Source organism: Porites lutea, chromosome 4 (assembly GCF_958299795.1).
Source record: "Porites lutea chromosome 4, jaPorLute2.1, whole genome shotgun sequence".
NCBI classification, from domain to species: domain Eukaryota; kingdom Metazoa; phylum Cnidaria; class Anthozoa; order Scleractinia; family Poritidae; genus Porites; species Porites lutea.
The window spans coordinates 46,797,264-46,808,171 of NC_133204.1; positions in this window are offsets into that span (position 1 = coordinate 46,797,264).

The window sequence follows — 10,908 nt, forward strand, 5'->3', positions numbered from 1 at the left end:
CACACAATTGTTTTAACAAGGACCAGATCTGCCACCACTGTGGAAAACAGGGCCATATCCAGCGAGTTTGTCGTTCCAAACAGCAAGGCAAGCCTAAGCAAGCAACCAAAACCCCAGAGGTACATGCTGTTGAGGTTGATGTTAATGTTGATGCATATGAAGACATATTAGCCACCTTCGAGGTACACAATGTGCGGAAACAGAGCAATGATATTATCTGGGTTGATTTGGATGTTGATGGTAAACCACTTAAGATGGAACTGGACACAGGTTCGGCTGTGTCTATCATCTCATTTGACCTCTACCAGCAGAAATTTAACAGGCTTCCCCTGCACAAAACTGGACTGTCCTTGAAAACCTACACCGGGGAAAACATTATGCCAGTAGGAGTGCTCAAAGTACCCGTGGATTACCAAAACCAAAGAGAGGTGCTGGACCTGTATGTCGTCAAGAATAAGGGTCCTGTTCTAATGGGAAGAGATTGGCTACGTACCATAGACCTTGACTGGTGTTCTATCAAGTCGCTGCAGGCTTCACTAGCTACCTCAAGTCCTAAAGAGCGTTTGGACGTTATGCTAGACAAGTTCTCTGATGTTTTTGAAAATAAACTGGGCACCTTTACATCAGCCAAAGCGAAGTTAACTCTTAAAGACGACAGCCAAGCACGCTTTCTCAAGGCCAGAACGATGCCGTATGCATTAAAGCCGAAGGTGGAGGAGGAACTGCGGAGACTCCAGAATGAAGGCATTCTCACTAAAGTGGAGTGGAGTGAATGGGCCACACCGATTGTGCCTGTCCCCAAGAAAGATGGTTCCATCAGACTTTGTGGTGATTACAAGATCACAGTGAATCCAGAACTACAAGCAGAGCAGTACCCTCTTCCTCGCATTGAAGACATCTTTGCAAACCTTGCTGGTGGGCAGAAATTCTCAAAGATCGACCTCCGCCAAGCATATCACCAAATAGAGATGGAAGACGATTCAAAGAAATACCTCACAATCAACACCCATATGGGACTGTTCCAGTACAACCGACTAGTGTTTGGTATCACCTCTGCACCTGCTATCTGGCAGCGCACCATTGATCAAGTGTTAGAAGGGACGTCTGGAACAAGCTGTATCCTTGATGATATGATCATCACTGGAAAGAATGATGATGAGCACCTTGCCAACCTAGAAGAAGTTTTACGTCGCTTACAGGCTCATGGTTTAAGAGCAAACAAGACAAAGTGCGAGTTTTTCAAAGAGAAGATAACCTTCTGTGGACATGATATTGACAGTCATGGTCTCCACAAGTCACCAGAGAAAGTGGAAGCAGTTTTGAAAGCGCCTCGCCCAAGCAATGTAGCTGAACTGAGGTCGTTCCTGGGGTTAGTTAATTACTACAACAGATTCTTACCCAATCTGTCCACAGTGGTACACCCTTTGAACCAGTTGTTAGAGAACAACCATCAATGGAAATGGACGGACCAATGCGAAACCGCATTCTACAGCGTGAAAGAAATGATCACCTCAGAGCAAGTATTAACACACTATGATCCCAGTCTGCCACTGAGGCTTGCTTGTGATGCATCCCCTGTGGGAATTGGTGCCGTGCTATCCCACGTGATGAATGATGGGACTGAGCGACCCATTGCTTTTGCTTCCAGGACACTAACAAAAACTGAGCAAGGGTACGCGCAAATTGACAAAGAAGCTTTGGCAATAATCTGGGGAGTCAAGAAATTCCATGTGTATTTGTTTGGCCGATCTTTCACCCTGTATACTGATCATCAGCCGTTAACATCCATCTTCCACCCACACAAGAGCATTCCAGTGGTTACGGCAGCCCGGCTTCAGCGCTATGCATTATTCTTGGCTGGATATGACTACCAAATCGAGTACAAGAACACTAAAGTGCATAGCAATGCAGATGGCCTTTCCCGGCTGCCACTTAAAACCGAAGAGAGAGCAGAAGAAGTTGTGGATCCAGTAAATGTTTTCAATATGATGCAGTTTGAGCCGTTACCCATCACAGTTGACAATGTCCGAAGAGAAACCCAAAGGGACCCTGTCTTGAGTCAAGTCCATGAGATGGTGACTAAAGGATGGCTAAGCAGCCATGTTCCTGTACTGGACCCCTTCTACGCTCGCAGGGATGAGATAACAGTACACTCAGGTTGTTTGATGTGGGGAATCAGAGTCATAGTACCTCCAAAACTTCGTCCACAAGTGCTTGAAGAACTCCATCAAGGACATCTTGGAGTGGTGAAGATGAAGGCCCTAGCGCGAAGCTACATCTGGTGGCCAGGGATTGACAAGGAAATTGAGGAAACCGCGAAGACTTGCTCGGGTTGCCAGCTAATGCAGGCTGAACCTAGTACCGCACCTGTTGATTTTGCCGGACCTTTCCTCGGCTGCATGTTTTCAATTGTCGTGGATGCCCATTCTAGATGGTTGGAAATAGAGAAAATGGACACCACGACCTCAACCAAAACCATCGAGAAACTGCAAAGCTTATTTGCTAGATATGGTGTGCCATCCCAGTTAGTGAGTGACAATGGGCCAGGCCACAGTTCAAATCTGAAGAGTTTCAGATGTTCCTCAAGAGAAATGGAATCAAACATCTGACATCTGCTCCATACCACCCTGCCACCAATGGTCTAGCCGAACGCTGTGTGCAGAGTTTCAAATCAGCCATGAAAAGTGAAACGGAAGTAAAACCTCTGAGCATTAAGCTGGCAACATTCTTGCTAGCTTACAGAAATACCCCCCATTCAACCACTGGAGAAGCGCCATCTCAGCTATTTTTGGGAAGACGATTACGCACTCGACTGGACTTGCTGAAACCAGATCTCCGCTTGAAGATAAGCAACCGTCAGATAGACCAAACCGTCACGAAGGGTGGTGCTGTAACCAGAGAATTCTCCATCGGTCAGACAGTGATAGCACGAAATTACACTGGTAGTACAAAGTGGGTACCTGGCATCATCCGCACACAACTTGGCCCCCTTTCTTACGAAGTAGAAGTCAAACCTGGCTTAGTGTGGCGTCGACACACAGACCAACTGAGGGATACCAGCATTCCAGTAACACCAAGCAGCAACCCTGTTACCCAGACCTCAGAACTTCCAATCCAGGTTGAGAGTCGTGAGGACCCAGTGTCTGTAGCCAGTGAGCAGCCAGCAGCCAGCGAAATGGAGACTGATGTTCTACCACCAAGTCCAGTGGCTGACCCTTCAGCCAGCAGTCCACCAAATTTGAGTGAACCTGTTCCTGTTAGACGATACCCGGTCCGAGTGCGGAAGCCCCCAGCTATAGTCAGGTCTCTTAGTGCAAAATATAGGCCGGATCGTTACAGACGTGACAAAAGTGTCAAATTTGGCACAGAGCTTCCTTAGCACCTACCGATTAATACTGGAGGGGGTGCCCGTTACAAATGGTCCTAATTACAGATAAAAGGGGGGGTTAACTTTCACCTATAATAGCAGATTGGGTGTCCTGTGGTGAGTACTCTTCTTGTTTGATTTGGCTAAAAAACATTTGTTGCAAATTTTTAAGGTTTTAATTTGGTAATGTTTAGTTGTTGTTACACTATTCAAAATAGTTTTACATGTACATAATACTGACTAGTGCCCAGTCTCCACACGGTAAGTGTGGCCATGTTCATTGTGCGGACTGTGCGGCTATCAGTGTCACACTGCTAAGACTTGCCAGTGATAATATCATTACATATCAATTTAAACAGATCACAAAGCCAGCTTTCAAAGATGTCATACAATAACATAAAACTCAAATGTATTACATCCTAAACGATAAAATCGTAAAGTTTGACATGCCACATGAACGACCTCATGAACCGTAACTGACAACGCGCCCACTTTGTAATTGTGTAGCTAAGATTAGATTATAATTTGCTTCGTTGGTAACCCTGTCCTTGAGATAATGATTAAAACATGTCAACCTCGTCCTCAGGGGGAAAAGGAGGAGCAAGGGTGGCACAGTTGGTTAGTGCGCAGCCTTCGGGGCGAGAGGTCCCGAGTTCGAGCCCGGTGTCAACACCTCCTTATTTCAACTTCTCTTTTTTCTGTGTAGCTTTGACTAGCTTTAAATACCTTTAAAACGAAGAATTAATGGAGAGAGGGGGGTAAAAGGAGCGCACCGTCGACCTCAAGTTTATCACTTATTATTACTGTCACGAGTTATTGACGTAAAATATGGTCGCTTTACCTTTTTCTACCTTTTTATTAAGCCCTGGGGACGAGGTTGTAAAACATGCCTCTCCAGGAATGTTTAACACTCTTTATTTTTTGCACATTTGCATTTAAAAAGAAGTGTATGAGGTCCCTGCATGCCTATACACCTGTAAGCGGCTCATTCACTTCAGAGCCCTTGGACCAGAGTGTTAATGGTACGTCTATACGATCTTTCAAAAAAAGGGGAAGGTCGTCGCGTGTGTTACAATTTACAAACAAACTAACTTCAGAAGAGCTGAAATTTACAGGAACAAGGCCTCTTTTAGCCAACCAATGATGCATCATTTATGAAAATGAATGTAATTTGTTTGATGCAATTAGGCGAATACCCCGTGGTTACGAAATCTTACGATCATGAATTCCTCAAGAGCAATTCAGTTACTAGCTTTTCACAAAATAATGCTGTGGAAAATTACCTAAAATACCAAAAAAGCAAGGGTCAACAATAATTATGGCCTGGTCCCTTATATTAATGGAGTGGTCATGATAAAGAAGCCCATCAGCCCCAACTTTGACCACTCAAACAGATTTTTGACAGATTACATACTGCAAAACTTTGCATTCACTTATGCCTATGTTGCCACACCAGGAGCCTAGAAATCGGCTCCTGGTCAGACCTTGTTTTTATTGCTGAATATCATTCTAAAAAGCTTTACGAAATATTTTGTTAGTAGGGGTGTTTTGAACATGATTGATATTTAGAGATGGTGACAAAAACGAACACAGAAATAGTCACAAAACAAGACGCTTGAAACAACCGCAATCTAATATTCGTTTAACACCGATATAATGGCTTCTTTGGCTGCTATACTGACGTTCTTGAAGATGGCCGGTAGTATCACAGCTAGTCCCGGGTTAGATATACCGTTTATTACCAGTTTCACGGTTCCTGAGACTTAGGGCCTGTTAACATAAAGGTGGGAGACCCTAGGTAGGTGAGGTAACCTGCTTAGGTAGGGTAAAAAAATAACTCTCCTTTACATGCAATCTTACAACGCCGCCATCCTGGGGTGCAGTTTCTCAAGATTATATGAATGGTCGCTAACCATGTAAACAAGAAAAATGCTGGCAAACCACGTCTACGCTCAATTGCTGCTCTTGCTGCAACCTTCAGTGTTGTAGCTTTCTATTGTTACCTTTAATAATTATGTGAAGCCACCCAGCGCCAAAGTGAATTTTGCGCGAATTTGATCTATCTCGAATCCGACCCCGACTAGCCTGGGTTTCCTCACCTTGAAACGTTGACATGGCAAAATTTGACCTCAGCTGAGAGGGCTGCCCAGTGTGACACACTGGGCTACCCACCTTGAAGGGTGACCCCACCTATCATGTAAACGTGATCAAATTAAAGTGAGAGATTATATGGACAGGCGGGTTACACCACCTAAGTGGGTTACCATTCCTACCTGGGGTCCCCTTCCTTCATGTAAACAGGCCCTAAAAGTTAGCCCGGCCCACTTTCTACAGTTTCAGCAGTTAAACTATTCACCATTTATCATTTGAGTCAATCTTGTACCACTTGAGTCTCAGTTTTACGACTTGATAAGCTGTTATTATTTTTGGACATGAGTGCTTCAGTGCCAAATGCAGAGGCTTCATGATAAACTGTGCTGTTTTTTGAAGCTTGGGCTAACTTGTTTCTTTTTTTCGTTTATGAGACCAGATTCTTTTTTGTTTGTTTTTGCTTTGTAAAGCTTAGACAAACTGCGGAAATTGTAAATGATATGACTTGTGCCACGGTGCTTGCTTCTCTGTCAAAACATACACTTGCGTCCAGCAGATAACTGGATAAAGAGAGACTGAAAGGCATCCAGGCCTATGTTAAGCTGAAAAATTAATTACCTCCCTAGGAAAGAACTATTTTTGGTTCTGTCATTTCGTTATTTGCTCTTCATGAATAGCTGTCATAAATCCCTGATAATATGTGATACAACAGACTCTTTGACAATTTCTTTTTTCTGAAATTTTGTTTGTTTTCTTCAGCTTAAAGTGACATGTAACGACAAGTAATACTTGATAAATAAGGCTTAAACCACACAATAAGGCCTCCTCTAATTGAAATACATTAGAAAAGGAGAAGAGACCCTAGAAGCTGAGTACTTGCAAGTTATGAAGCAAAGACGAGGCCATCTTAGAAATGACTTATGAAAATGTGGGCGGACTGTGGACTTGCTTTAAGGGTACAGTAATAATCAATTTAATTACACAATCAATAAGCAAAAATGGATGGGAATGCCAGATGTTCGAGTGAAATTGTTGTTTACAACCTGAGAATAGAATTCAGAGTGATTTAAGGTATTAAATAACAATTTTCAATCAAAACACCACAGGGACCCCAACAGGTGAAATTTACGGTAATTAAATCCTGTTTAGCACGCTTCAGTGGCATATTTGCATTGGGCACCCCCTCTAATATTCATGGTACTGCAATAAGCTATCGCTGTGCAAAGTTTGGTGCTTTTGTCAGCTCTGTAACGATCCTGACCCTAAGAGACCTGACTACTAGGGTGGATTTATGAACTTTGAAGTGACATTAAGACTGTGCTTATTTCAATAGGCGTGTTGTGTTTGACTTAACGTTTCAGTTCCTTATTAGTTACCATATTGCATGCACTAGCTAGTGGGGAGGAGTTGTGGTGTTTTGGGCCAGCGGCCAATACACTTTGAGCATGCGCACTTATGCGCCATTCCGGAACGTAGTCCGTTCGAATCAAAGACATGACAAAAACAAAAAAAACTCTTTAGTAAGAATATCCCAGTTTAGAGGCTCAGTGAAAAAGAGACTCAGGTCATCTGCGTTTCCCGAACATGCAATTTTATTTTATATAGCACAAGTTTTGTCTTATTCCTGGAACTAAAACAACAGGAGCGTAACAGCAGCCGAGCTAATTTTAACTATAGCCACTGATAAATATAGTTGTATTGAACAAAATAATAACAATTCCCCGTCCTCTTATCAAGATTTATTGTAGCTGTTTAAGAGTTTTTGTACGCAACACCTTCCACCAAAAAAAAACTTAATGGACTCATTTTCAGATCTACATGTTATGGCATATTATAAACAGACTAGTGAATCCGTTTAATAATGTCGCGTAATGTCGGTGAAAATTTTCGTCGACTTTACCTTTAAGAACCCAAGGCGTCGCTGGAAATTTCCATACACAACTCAAAAATGTCGCTGGAAATTTCTATCGACATTTTCTTCATAACTCAAAATGTCGCTGGAAATTTCCATCGACATAACGTATCACAACTCAAAATGTCGCTGGAAATTTCTATCGACATTTTCTTCATAACTCAAAATGTCGCTTGAAATTTCCATCGACATAACGTTTCACAACTCAAAATGTCGCTGGAAATTTCTATCGATATTACACTATTTCAGAACTCAAAATGTCGATGGAAATTTCTCGTCAACAATACCTTTAAGAGCGTAAACTGTAGTTGAAAATTTGATATGACTTCTTGTTTAATAATAAAATGAGTCAAATGCTGCTAGTGGCAAAACTAGTCTTCATTGACCTTAAATTTACACCGACAGGGCATAAAAGGGTTAACACTTCCTACTGATACAATACATTTGACTTGTATTCTTTCACGAAAAATTCGTTAACTACATTGTATCTTGGATATGGATGATTTAAACATTAACTAAATTTGCAAATCTGCGACAGAGTTTGAATAAGGCCCTTCTTTGCGTAACTATACGATGTTAAGAAATTCCCTTTTTTTAAAAGTTCACATTTAATACAGAACTCGTACTAATAGATAAATTAATGTTCGGTACGCAAAACTTAAAATTGATATTCCGTTCCAACTTTAAACAGAGTAGTATAGGGTGCACCGGTTAGGCCGTTTTTTTTGGGAGGATTCTCATTAAGGTGGGGTGGAATACATTAACGCCGATGACGTCATAGGCTATTTCCCTCATCTCATGAATAAAATGTGGTGCATTTAATTAAGTATACTGGTTTGACCGGTTTGTCAGGTTCTATTTTTTAGTCTGGTTGATATAACTGGTTTATTTTTGTTTTATGACATAACCTATTGTCTTGAACTCATGAATAGAATGCGGTGGAATAAATTAGCGTCTATGACATACTGTCTAAGGAGTAAAGTCAAACTTGTCTGTGACTTAAAATCACGGAGGCGTTATGTTATTATGCAAGTCCTATTTCCTGCTGCTGTGATTGTCCTCGTTCCGGTTCACTGACTTTTGGCGGGCAAATCGTGCATATTAATGAGGGAAAAGGCAAAATAGCTCTTTTTTTACACTGCAAACAATGTTTTACTTACCCCTCTCCTTTTCACAATTTTGTTATTTTCCTTCCGCAATTTTTTAATTCCCATTTTTCCCTCCTCCTCCTCCTCCTCATTTCTATTGTTTTCCCTCCACCACCACCACTTCCACCACCGCCACCACATTTCTATTGTTTTCCCTCCACCACCACCACCACCACCACCACCACATTTCTATTGTTTTCCCTCCACCACCACCACCACCACCGCCACCAAATTTCTATTGTTTTCCCTCCACCACCACCACCACCACCACATTTCTATTTCACGGTCAAATCGTTCAAAGCCCTTAAGCCGTATGTCTTTTAGTTATAGGGTTTAATAACAAGACGCCACTTGTCTGAAGATGAGCGAAGGTGCCTCGCAGGTTCATAAACATGGATTAGTCAACCAAATAATCAGGAGCTAAATTGTTGAGTATCTTAAAACAAACAAGATTAATCTTAAAGATTATTCTTTGCTCCACTGGTAGCCAGTGCAACTCCTTTAGAGTATCACTTATGTGATCAAACTTACGTAAGCAGGCAATCACACGCGCTGCAGAGTTTTGAACACTTTGCAGTTTGTTGATTTCATACCTGGGAAGACCATGGTTCAATGGTAAGGTGCCTGGCTTGTCGTTTGTTGAAAAGTTCCTTGGGGTATTGTCTGACACTCTTACCGTACTGCTGTACCCACTGACGGATCTCATCCAATTGCTCCTTGGATAAGCAACCAGACAAAGGCTTCGGTAATTTTGCAAGGTCGTAGAAGTTTATATCAACATCACCTAAAGTAGGCTGAAAGTAGTACGAGGCCACTGGATTTGTAAAGTACGTGTAGCTCGTACCTGTGACACGTTTTAATAATTCGTTAATACATCGGGGAAAACGCAAGCAAAAGTCAAACATCATGGGAGTGTCCGTGTTACCCCCTCTCATACTGGAAAAGAAGTTTTCAACAAAGAGAGTTAAAAGGCTTTCAACGTCTAAGTGTTGAATGAAGTTTGGATTGAGTTCCATCACCTTTGTCCTCAGTCTATTGAGGCCTTCCAGTATCATCTTCACGGAGTTCAGTGTAGTAGCAGATAGTGTTCCGTCTGGTCCTTGGGTCTGCGATGTTGAGGCCCTTGATACCCTGAACAACGAGGCTTCTTCGTGAAAAGCGTAGTAATGCTGGACGCAGGTAACTGTCTCATCAAAACTTAACCTTGTGGTTGTCCCAGTCAGATTGAGGGCTGACAGATAGAGCCTCAGGTTTTGTAAGTATTTGAGTATTTATTTTGCAAAAAAGCCAGCCAGAGAATTGGTGTTCTAATGAGACTACGTAATCTAATTCCTATGAAATCTAAGTTAATATTATTCAAAAGCTCGATATTATCATTCCTCACCTACTGTCACCTAGTGTGGCATTTTTTCAAAGCAAGTGACACTCGAAAGCTTGAAAGACTACAAGAAAGAGGACTTAGAGCGGTTTTCAAGGATAATAATTCTAGTTATGAACAACTATTAGAGAAGGCAGACCTGCCCACACTACTAAATAGTCGCTTACAGGATCTGTACATCCTTATGTATAAAGCAAAGCATAAACTGTGCCCTGCATATATAAGTAACATCTTTAAAGAACCAAATAGTAATTACAATCTGAGGCAAGCAGATTTCTCTATACCTAGGTATGAGACAGTCACCTACGGCAAGCACTCTATTAGATATCTAGGGCCTAGGCTATGGACAAAACTACCCAAGAGTATTAGGGACGTCACAACCCTAATGTCGTTTAAAAGGAAGATACGCCAACTCAATATAAGTGAACTTTTAGATGATGGCTGCGCAGGCTGTAGCCTTTGTTCATTTTGACTTCTGTATATTTTTACTATAAATCTCGTAATTAGATAACTATAGATATTTTACCTACTACTGTATATAGTTTTTACTTTGTATATTCTCCCCTAATTGGTGTCCCCAAATTAGTAAGGGATTCTTTTTTCCCTGGCTAGACGGCTTTGACACTTTAATAAAGTTTCTATCTATCTATCTATCTATCTATCTATCTATCTATCTATCTATCTATCTATCTATCTATCTATCTATCTATCTATCTATCTATCTATCTATCTATTAGGGCTTGAACACAATTTCGAGCATCCGCACTATTTCTAGTGAGCATTAGAGCGATAATAAAACTGAGAAATGAGTTATACGTTTCTTAGTGATTTCTGTACCATACCGAATACCTAAAATTCAAGAAAAACTGAATACTTTATACCCGAATTTTGACCAAAAAATACCATATACCTGAATTAAAATGTCCCGGGATACAGTATACCCATAACCCCTGGCCGGGCCTGAACAGTGAGCACAATCACATTTAACTTCTTGCGAGAAGGGAGGGAGAAG